This window comes from Chrysemys picta, chromosome 1 (assembly GCF_011386835.1).
Source record: "Chrysemys picta bellii isolate R12L10 chromosome 1, ASM1138683v2, whole genome shotgun sequence".
NCBI lineage: Eukaryota > Metazoa > Chordata > Testudines > Emydidae > Chrysemys > Chrysemys picta.
Genome location: NC_088791.1, coordinates 331,341,914 through 331,353,854, shown reverse-complemented (window position 1 = coordinate 331,353,854; position 11,941 = coordinate 331,341,914). Strand labels below are relative to the sequence as shown.

Below are 11,941 nucleotides of genomic sequence, written 5' to 3'. Positions count from 1 at the left end.
TTGATTCTCTTCTTTGATAAGGTAACTGGTTTGGTGGATGGGGGAAATAGCAGTGAACCTAATATACCTGGACTTCAGCAAGGCTTTTGACAGTCCCACATTACATTCTCATAAGTAAGCTGGAGAAATGTAGGCTTGGTAGAACCACCATTAAGTGGACACATTATTGGTTAAACAACCACAAACAAAGGGTAACTATTAATGGAATGATGTCAGATTGGAGGGATATCTCAAGTGGGGTTCAACAGAAATCTGTTCTGGGTCTGGTGTTGTTTAACATCTTTATTAATGACCTGGACGTAGCAATAGAGAGCATACTGATCAATTGCAGAGGACACAAAGCTGAGGGAGGGGGTTGCCAACACTTTACTCATAGACTCATAGACTCTAAGGTCAGAAGGGACCATTATGATCATCTAGTCTGACCTCCCGCATGATGTGGGCCACAAAACCTGACCCATCCACTCCTGGAAGAATTCTCTCCCTTGACTTAGCAGTAGAACTCCCAAATCATTATTTAAAGACTTCTAGTCGCTCAGAATCCTCCAGCAAGCAACCCCTGCCCCATGCTGCGGAGGAAGGCGAAAAACCTCCAGGGCCTCTGCCAATCTACCCCGGAGGAAAATTCCTTCCTGACCCCAAATATGGCGATCAGCTGAACCCCGAGCATGTGGGCAAGATTCTCTAGCCAGACTTTGAAGGATAGAACTAAAATTCAAAGGGAACTTGATCAATTGGAGAACTGGGCTATAGACAACAAAATGAAATTCAACAAAGAAAAATCTAAGGTTCTACCCTTAGGGAAGAAAAACCAAATGCACAAATACAGAATGGGGGATCACTGGCTTGGCAGCAGCACTACTGAGAAGGATCTGGGAGTTGTAGTCGATCACAACCTCAATGTGAGTCAACAATGTGGTAATGTTGTGAAAAAAGCAAATGCAAGTTTGGGTTGCATTAACAGAGGCATAGCATGCAAGTCACAGGAGGTGATAGTACCACCCTGCTCGGCGCTGATTAGGACTCAGCTGGAGTACTGTGTCCAATTTTGATCACCACTATATAGAAAGGATGTAGCGAAACTGGAAAGGATGAAGAGGCAAACTACAAAGATGATCAACGGGATGGAATACAAGCCACGTGAGCATAGGCTGAAGGGACTGGGTATGTTTAATTTGGAAAAGAGGAGATTGAAGAACACGATTAGGTCCCCCCCTCAAATACTTGAAATGCGGTGTGACAAGGGGCTCCACTCATTGCTAGGCTGGCACCTCCTCCTGGCCACTCTGGGCAATAGCTCACAAAGTCAGCGCCCCTTCCCACAGTTGCACACTGTCTCTTGGCTTATCTCTCTGGGTCTGGAGCCCCTCTCTCACTCCACGAGCTGCTGCTGCCTTTTTGTGACTCAGCCTTCCGGTCAGGTCACTTTACGCATTTTCTTCTTCCAGGGTAACAAAGTCTTTCAAAATCTCTCCCCACACTAGCTACCTCAGGCAGTCTTCCCATTCACTGCCTCATAGTGCTACTCCCTCAGTGGCTGGCAGGGGAACTCAGGCAGGCCTTCTACTTTGGGTTCCAGCTCCAGGACCCTATAGCCAACAGTCAAGGTTTGTTCCCTCCCGGATCTTACTGCCTTTCTCTGAGCCCTCTTCTTAACATCCGGTGTTTCCCCTTGTGATGTTATGAGTGTAATATAATATCTCATTGAAAGATGACAGGGCCAGAAATTGTTAATTACCTCCCAGACTGACCTAACCCATGGCCGAACTTTGGAGACTGGTTAGGAAGATATGTAAATGAATAGAGCTTTGAAATGCAAGTCTGCATTGTTAGAGATAGAAGGGTAGATGTTTGCTCAGGTTGTGATGTAAGCAAACAAGTCTTATCTATTGCTATAGCTTTGATTCAAAGATCAAAAAAGGAATATTAACATTTAGAAAGATACTTGAGTGAAATAGTATTATTGTCTATATGTCTCTTTGAAGGTTGTGGTAACCTGTATCTGAACTGTTTAATGGATAAATTACCTTGTGCTAGTTGCCAGGATGTTTGGAAGAAGGAGAGTTCAGCCTATTGTTTTCTCAGGCCAAAAGGTTGCTGGAAATGTATAAGAACCCTGGGACACAATCCTGCTTCATCTCAGATCTGCTTTGGGTTTCAAGAGGGGGAAACCTTAAGCCATAAGGATTGAGATCCCCAGTCACTGACTGGAGTCACCCTGAATACGAACATTGGACTATAACCTATGGACTATTTCTAAAAGGACTTTCGGCAGCTACAAGCTCACCTCTGCTATGTATCTGAACCTCAAGAATTGAATTCAAGTCTGTATGTATATTGATCTTTTAACCAACACTCTCTCTCTTTTCTTTTTTTAATAAACTTTAGCTTAGTTAATAAGAGTTGACTATAGCGTGTATTTTGGGCAAGATCTAAGTTATAATTGGACCTGGGTATGTGGCTGATCCTTTGGGATTGGAAGAACCTTTTCTTTTATATGATGAGATAAGATTTTCAGTAATCAACATCATATCTGACGTGTGTGTCTGGATGGAGGCCTGAGGCTGGGAACTGCGTTTGGACTTCTGAGTAACCTGTATGGTAATATAGAAGTTGTTTTGTGCTGGCTCGGTAAATCTAAGTATTGGAATATCCACCAGCTTTTGGGATTTGTCTGTCCCATTTTGTTTGCAGTTTACCCTGATTGAGTGACCTTAGCTGGCTCCCACGGGCAGCACCGTCACACCCCTCTCTGGGTTTGCCAACTTCATCACTCTCCCCTCACAGGGAGCCACTGCAGGCTACACATCTCTGCAACCTCCCTCCTCCCAGGGAGTGACTGCAGCCTTTCCCAGCAGCCCTCTTTCTGCTGACAATTTCCTGTCTTTATAAGCCTGGCCCCGGTTATTCCTCCCCAGCTGGGCTCCCTCACTCAGTCTAGGGACCTTAGTCACCTAATTCCTTTCATCTATTGTCTGTTGGGTTAACTAGCCCCCTTCTTAGTCTTCGTTAACCTTTTCAGAGCAAAGGTGGGAGTGAACACCCCATTACTGGTTGCCGTAAAAAAGTTGGAGAAAAATTGTTCTCTCTTGCCATAGACAAGAGGCAATGGGTTCAAACTACAGCATAGCAGATTTAGATTAAATCTCAGGAAAAACTTCCTGACTGTAGGAACAGTAGGACAATGGAACAAATTGCCTAGGGATAGCCATCTGTCTTGGATGGTTTAGACCCAACAAATCCTGCATCTTGACAGGGGGTTAGACTAGATGACCCTTGTGGTCCCTTCTAACCGTATGGTTCTATGACCTGCTGGGTCTCAAAGTGGCTGGTGGTTGGCGAAGACTTGGCCTTGGGCCTTATCAGTTCTGTCATCCCCTCTTAGGTGCCACTTTCTGTCTGGCTTCCTGGAGAAAGTTTCTTCTCTCCTACAGCCTGTCCACCACCCCTTGCCTGAGTTTCTGAGCTCCTTTTAACCCGCTCCTCCTCTCCTCCAGCTGGAGCATGCTCTACAGGCCTGAAGAACAGGGCTACCTGGGCCCAGTATTGCATTTTAACCCCTTCAGGCCCAATGTGGAGTTTGTATACCCTATCACAGGGACACATGGAGCCTTTTGCGTCTGGTTAGTAGAACTAGCAGCTTCAGACACCTCTGTAATTGTCTATAGATCAAAGAACTTAATGGTAGCAGTGAACACCTTCCAGCATAACAAAATATCTCATCTGAGCTATGTCCATCCTCCCAATACAGTTTAACATGCTGACACCCTGAATGATTTATCTCCAGTCTGAAAGAAAAGAAATAAGAATGCTAAGGGGAAATGGAGGGTCAGAGGGGAATGTGGCACACACAGAGCCCTGACATGGGGGAGAGAATGGCAGACTCTGGCATAGGGTGGAGATAGGAAGGGGGGCACACTCAGCCCCTGGGAGGAGGGAGATGGGAGACCTTAGTATGAGGGGGCAGGGGACAATGCAGGACACACAGAGCCCTGGGAATGGTGAGCAAACAGCTCCTGGAATAGCGGGATAGGTGAAAAGGGGACATGAGTGGAGGAGAGGGTTGCAGGGAGTCCCTGAAATAGAGGGGCATGAGAGCGGGGCCGGTGCAAGGAAGTTTCGTGCCCTAGGAGAAACTTCCACATTGCACCACCCTTCCACCCAGCTAACCCTGCCCCCCCCGCAGCAGCTAACCCAGCCCCCCCCCCCCCCCCGCAGCAGCCAACCCCCTCCACATCAGCTAACCCCTCCCGGGGAGACTCCCCCCCCGTGGCAGCTAACCCCGCCTGGGGAGCCCGCCCCAGCTCACCTCCGCTCTGCCTCTTCTGCTGAGCACACCGGCGCCGCTCCAATTCTCCTCCCCTCCCAGGCTTGCAGCACCGATTGGAGGAGACTTAGAGCTAGGGCTGAGTGCTCAGTGGAGGAGGCAGAGTGGAGGTGATCTGGGGCGGAGAGCGTGTTATACCAATAGAATAAAAACCAGCAGGATCTTATTAAGAGGGATAAGGCAAAGATGCCACATTTATTGTAAATATACTGATAAAGCAAAAGATAAAAGTAAACAACGTTGTTTGACTACTTATTTCTTATACATACACACATACATATATATATATATAGAGAGAGAGAGAGAGAGAGATTCATTCACACAATCATTCATTTAAGTTCTGTATAGGTGTTATAGTTACCAGCCTAGAAGTTGCTCATGCCAAGTTACTGGCCAGGTATCTTGGTCATGAGGATGGAGCCGAGTCTGTGTCAGGTGCACCTGATGCTCCTGGAGGCTGGCAGCAGAACCAGAGACTCAAAGTCATCAGTCTTGAGAGTCCATTCTTATAGGATTTAATTCCTATGTTAGTCTATGGGAGCTGTTTCATCCTGCTGTTGCTGACTCAATCAGCAGATGGCACATTCCTGTCCAAAGTGGCACATTCCTGGTGGCTCCACACTATCCAAAGTTTGTGTTTCTCATCCTTCCAGGTGATGGGGTGGGTCCCAGTTTACCCTCCGGGGGTTTCTGGTCATCCACTTGCCACATTCTTCGGCCGATGGATACTCCTTTTCTAGGCTGGCACCTCCCTAACCATCCATGTATATCAAGCATTCATCAGCATACATTCCATCCCTTAACCATATTTTAATTTACTGTCTCCACCACTTTCAGAGTGTGTGCTAATTCATTTGAGACTCCCGGCCCTTTAATCACAGAGGGTGGGGGTCTGTCCTAGGAGCAGTTGTGAAAGACACTTAACAGCTTATAGTGTTTGTTTACATTGTATAACAAAGTCAGTTAACTTGTTTGTAAGTTTTACATAGTAGTCACAGGATAGATATAATCAATGGTTTCTACAGACAGTAGCTTACAAGTTTTAACAGAAGACCCAAGAGATTTTTGTACTTGGTGAAACTGTTGGATTTTAAAGTGTGGGGGCCAAATTATGAGGGGGTCACTGTCACTTGGGGGAATCACTGTTAGTACCTTCTTTAATATCCCAACATAATCCCCCTTTTGACACTACGATATTTATATAATCGTTAGTGTCACTTTCTTTTTAACCTGTTTGAGTGTTTGTGATTCCAATTTAGCATACATTCTGTTTATCTGAAAACACATGCCATACATACCAATTATACAAATACAATTTAATATCAAGACTACTATCAAGGGGTGTAGCATTACTGATAGGATGCCAGTGGTAGTCGGGGACCATCCAGAGAATCATTTACATTCATTTACTGGGGGGGTTGCTAACACTCCCATCCTCCCAAAATACTTCCTCCCATGAGTGGATACAGACACATTGTCCATTGTACAATACTTTGGTGTCATTATCCAATTCATCCCACATACATGATTCCAATGAAACATCTTTACTACAAGGCTCTGGGGCAACCGGTAAGGTGAGGCATACCCACTTTTGAGGAGTCCATTCGGTACAACCTCTAGTGTCCAATAGTTTTCCTCCCTCCCCAGCCCACTGGCTCGAGGTCCGAGGCAGCCAGAATGATCCCATGTGTAATATGGGGAGTGGGCTAACCTTCCATACCTTTGCCTCCAGAGACTGCTGATGTGCTATTTTTACAATTATTTCCCCAATTAACAAGTCTGGTTTCACAGTGCTGGAAACATACTGCATCCAGTCATATTGGTAAGTATCAAACAGAGATCATTTCCTTTGTTTTAAAAAATGCATTAAAACCTTAATATTACCCAAAGTTACCCAAAACATTTTGTGTTCCAAAGTAGATAGGGCAAGTATCTGCATTTCAGTGCATCCCATAGCTATAGCCGTTTGCATACAGATCAGTGCTGCTCCTACAACACTCCGCCCCTGGATCTATGATCATTACAGTACAGTAGTTGTCGTTGTAGGGCACAGGTGATCTGTTGTAAACAAACCAAACAATTATAAGCAGGTGAGTATAACTAAAATCATTACAATTGACCAAACACCAGATATAATATAAACAGAAATGCAAACAATTAAGTATAATAATTGGGAATACAATAAAACCTGAAACCATTACAATAATTAGGTACATTGACAAATAAAATGAGGTCCAAGTTTGATGCTGCAATAGTCATCAAACAATAAAAGTTACTGAGGTTAGGACCTTTTTAATGCAGAATCCCCTATTTCTAACAGTTGTTCTTAAGAGGTTTCTGGGGACCTGAAAGATGGGGCCCTGCAATCATGGGCTAAGGTTTTACAGGTTATGGGGGCCCAAGAACTACTCTTCAGGGCTTGGGGAACTAGAATACAGAGTGCATAGAGGAAAGTGTGGAATTAACAGTACAAGCAAATGTAACTAACAATACAAATGTATCAATATCAAAAATTAACAACAAAATGACTATTAGAGAACCTAACAAAAATAAACCTGATGCACTGGGGACCAAAGTCTTTTGGACACAAGAGGTGATTGATGAGTTGGATGGAGATGGGGGAAGTAGAAGAAAAGACATTTGTCTTGTCTAGTGTAGTATCCCCTTTTTCTCTGGACCCAATGCTATCACAGGACACCACTAGAGACAGACACAGAACATGCAACACTGAACACAGAATTTGTCGCGACACTATAACCATGGTATTTTATAACTCGTCAGCTGGTACCAGCTCTCCTGATGTTCTGGTTCAGAGCCTGAAAGATAGAAGCTTGGAAACAAATTAGCACAGTGCTTTCACCCTGGCAGAACCTGCTTGGTCTCTGCCAATCAAACATCCAATATTGCACCCCATTTACACAGTAATTGCTGTCAGCATAGATGTATACAGTTTTGGGACAGTTCTCTGTTTCATATTGTTTTAGGACTGGGTATATGGCATGGAGTTCAGCATGTTGTGCTGAGCCATGATCCAAATACCCCTTTAGTACCTCTTCTTCTAAATTAATGGCTGCATATCTGATTCTCTTTTTACCGTGCACCACCATGGAACTACCATCGGTGTACCAAATATGTCTCTCCTGGCCCATGGTATCCAATTCTTCCAGGGGGGGGGGGGAGGGGTGCTTGGGCTTGTGCTATCCTCTGTTCTAGTGTGACTGCTGGACATACATTTTATTTCTCTGCTTTTGCAGCAGAGGCTTGTAAATCTTGGTGCAGTTTTTTATTTTTGCATGTAGCCAATTGAAGGAATACCTTGTTACAGGTCTTCCATAGAAGCCAAACTGCAGCTGCTTCCTTTTGTTTTTACAGAGTTTTCATGTACCCTCGTCAAAGTGACAGTCTGATTACACAGAGCCATCTTAAGGCTCAGTGTTTCTAGCAGTGCTTCTTTTTGTTTTGTGCACCTCACCCCTGCTGTTGCTTCAGAGGGGCATTGTTAATTTCTTATTCTTTTACTACAGCTCTCATTTGCTATTTTGTTACACCCACAAAAACAACTAAACAAACAAACAAGAAGAATCCAGAATCTTTTCCTATTCTCCTGATTTTGACTGCCCTGCTGCAGTCACAACTTTGGTTTTTATTAAAAACATTTTAAATTTTGTAAAGCACCGAGTTACCCCTTAAGGGTTAAATGCCAAATCCCAAAAGCCAGCCAACACTGATTAGCTGTGTCTGGCAAAAAGGTCTGTCAGTTTTGTAACTTTGAATCAAATAGTTAAATGGATTTTTAGTGGCATTATTTAAAACAAAACAAAAGTAATTCATCTTAAACTTACAAAACAGGAGTTTTACAAACCAGATGTGTTGGTTTAGGTTCTTAGAACTTTACATATTTCCACAGACAAATAGATACATACACATTTTCTTTCCCTTAACATCTTTTCTACATTGCTGTTTTTACATAGCTGTACATAGATTATATTCCCTTCATACATTTGGGTCAGTTAAGTTTCAATAGAATCCCCTCATGTTTTTAACAAATTTGACTAAATTGTTCATAGTCAAATTATTTCAAATACCTGGATTATTTACAGACATTCCTTTGGAAAAGGGCCCATTTTTCCTTCAGAATGGCTGTAAAGAAACCAAGAATTCCTTTTCTCTTTACCATGCTACTTTTTAGCATTTTCACAAAGTTTAACTGCTTAATTCTGTTCAGCCTCTGTAGAGTTAACTTTTCAGGGTCTTTCCTTAAATTACTGTTTATCTCCCAAAATGACACCTTTATCAATTAGATTTTACCATTTTAAGTATTGTTCCAGGGATTCATGCCTGCACTTATTGCTTTCTTACTCCTGCCACTATGCCCTTAAGGCTTCCAACCAATTTCTTTATCTGTTGCTTGCCTGCTTGTCTGGGCCTGATCCTGCTTTTTCCAATGAACCTTTCCTTTCCATGGGCACAAGCTTTGTTCCACTACCAATTTAGCAAGGAGGGTGGGCTTCTCAACCAGCCCCCACCCTTCCTGGTCCCTTTCCTTAAACATTTCTTTCAATATTGTGAAATGACCACAATATCACTCACAAGAAAAACAAAACAAAGCAAAACAAACAAACAAACATAAACCACACTACACTGCCCAAACTCCTATATTCTTTGTATCTTATGATTTTAACCCACTTTGGGCCAGAGGGAGAGACGCTAAGCTTCCCTCTGTATTGCTCAGGCTTTTACCACCGATGGTTCATCCACCAAATATAAAAATCCTTCCCAGGATCAGAGTGAGAAACAGTAAGTTTTCCTCTGTACAGGCTGTTAGGCGGAGGTAGCTGTCATTACAAGCCTCCCACAGCAGCCAGATCCCTGCAGCGTCTCTTTTTGCTGCATTTGGGGGCTTACATATGAGGATATAGTGGGCCAATCTATCCTCCAGGTCTGAAATAGAGCAAGCATCTGCAAGGGCTTGTTCAGTCCAAGGACTGTGCCCATATCTCTGAAGGATTTGTTTAAAGGATGTTATTTCTTTTACAAAAGGTGAGGTTGGAGCTCCTTCAAACTCCATTCCTCCCTCTGAGACTGTTCTCCCTTGTCTTTTCTTAAACATTTTTAACACGTGTATAGTTTCCTTTGTCACCCCTGAACCCTTGCAGCGAGTGACACAGCCTAAATTATCTTATCCTGCTACCCCTGATCTCGTTCAGCGAGCAGCTTTACCTTGCCCTATAGGCTCTTGTTACCCCTGATTTCTCAGTGAACACTTTGGATAAGATTAATTGTAGCTTAAAGTTTCTATGAGCTCTTTTATGAAGCCTCTACCCACCGGAGGTCAGTAGGCTTTGGTTAACCAAAAATAGAACCGCTCTCTATAGAGCCGGCTGTGTGCACACCAATGTTCACAATAACTGAAGCATTTTACCAATATTCCCCCTTTCGCAATTCTCCACCAAAATGTTATACCAATAGAATAAAAACCAGCAGGATCTTATTAAGAGGGATAAGGCAAAGATGCCACATTTATTGTAAATATACTGATAAAGCAAAAGATAAAAGTAAACAACGTTGTTTGACTACTTATTTCTTATACATACACACATACATATATATATAGAGAGAGAGAGAGAGAGAGAGAGATTCATTCACACAATCATTCATTTAAGTTCTGTATAGGTGTTATAGTTACCAGCCTAGAAGTTGCTCATGCCAAGTTACTGGCCAGGTATCTTGGTCATGAGGATGGAGCCGAGTCTGTGTCAGGTGCACCTGATGCTCCTGGAGGCTGGCAGCAGAACCAGAGACTCAAAGTCATCAGTCTTGAGAGTCCATTCTTATAGGATTTAATTCCTATGTTAGTCTATGGGAGCTGTTTCATCCTGCTGTTGCTGACTCAATCAGCAGATGGCACATTCCTGTCCAAAGTGGCACATTCCTGGTGGCTCCACACTATCCAAAGTTTGTGTTTCTCATCCTTCCAGGTGATGGGGTGGGTCCCAGTTTACCCTCCGGGGGTTTCTGGTCATCCACTTGCCACATTCTTCGGCCGATGGATACTCCTTTTCTAGGCTGGCACCTCCCTAACCATCCATGTATATCAAGCATTCATCAGCATACATTCCATCCCTTAACCATATTTTAATTTACTGTCTCCACCACTTTCAGAGTGTGTGCTAATTCATTTGAGACTCCCGGCCCTTTAATCACAGAGGGTGGGGGTCTGTCCTAGGAGCAGTTGTGAAAGACACTTAACAGCTTATAGTGTTTGTTTACATTGTATAACAAAGTCAGTTAACTTGTTTGTAAGTTTTACATAGTAGTCACAGGATAGATATAATCAATGGTTTCTACAGACAGTAGCTTACAAGTTTTAACAGAAGACCCAAGAGATTTTTGTACTTGGTGAAACTGTTGGATTTTAAAGTGTGGGGGCCAAATTATGAGGGGGTCACTGTCACTTGGGGGAATCACTGTTAGTACCTTCTTTAATATCCCAACAAGCGGTTCCCTTGTGTGACCCCCCCTCCCATTACTGCGGGCAGCCCTCCCTGCGCGCCCCCCGCCCCTGCTCACCTCCACTCCACCTCCTCGCCTGAGCGGGCTTTTAGGCGCCCCCAACCATTAGGTGCCCTAGGCGGCCACCTAGTTTGCCTAAATGGTTGCACCGGCCCTGCATGAGAGTGTGGCACACAGAAAGCTTGAGGAAATGGAAGAATGTAAGGGGCCTCTGGTGTGTACAATGATCTTGGCCACACCAAAGTGTGACCCCCTCCTCCACCCTTTTGATTACAGTAAGGAATCAGCATGAAATGACCAAGGAGTCACACAATTGTGAGTTTGTTGCAAACATCAGTTCACCCCAATCAACTACAGTGAGTTGCTGACGGCAGGAGAAGTGCCATTTTAACACATTCCTCTTGAAGACAGTGAATTACATTCAACTTAATCTCTTCCTTGATAATTCTTCTAATTAGTTCCTTCCCAAAACAATTAGCTAGATTCTACAATTTGTGTACCAGGAGCACTTTTGCAATTTGATTTTAAAAACTGCCTCTTAGAAGAGATGTTCTGAAACCGTCATGGGTTGGAGATGTTTTAAAACACTCTTGGTGTCATGCCAGTGCATTGTCCCAGTCACTTATGCAGCCAGTCCTCACATCCCTGTTTAGGCAAATCTCCTGTTGGAATCAAATCTTGGTGGCATCAGAAGGCTTTTTTCAGGGTATGTCTACATTGCAGCTGGGAGCAACCCGGGACAGAGACTCGTGTTAACATGGTTTGTTCAAGCACGCTCAAATATAGTGCAGATATTGCCGCACCAGCAGAGTCTTGGTCTAGCTACCTGAGCTTGGACCCTGCGGGTGAGTCTGAGCTCGGGTGGCTAATCTAAACCTCCACACAGATATTTTTAGCATGCTAGATGAACCCTGTTTGCATGAGTCTGTCTGCCTGACTGGGAGGCTCCCTCACAGCTGCAGTGTAGACACCACTTCATTGTGAGTCTCGCTCTAGTAGAGACAGAAGGCCTGATTTTGCAAGGTGCTAAGTACCTTGTGTGAGGTGCTCTCCTCCCCTGATGGAACTCATTCAGGATTAGGCCCATAATCTCCTAATAGT

General features: G+C 43.9%; 1 long non-coding RNA gene across 1 annotated transcript; it reads right to left on the bottom strand.

Annotated features, from left to right (window-relative positions):
- Positions 1-4,490: 4,490 nt before the first annotated feature.
- Positions 4,491-10,815, bottom strand: LOC135980937 (uncharacterized). Its single transcript, XR_010597904.1, has 2 exons — positions 10,014-10,815; positions 4,491-6,385 (listed from the first exon to the last, which is right to left on the bottom strand). It is a non-coding gene; the product is annotated as an uncharacterized LOC135980937 (long non-coding RNA).
- Positions 10,816-11,941: the final 1,126 nt, after the last annotated feature.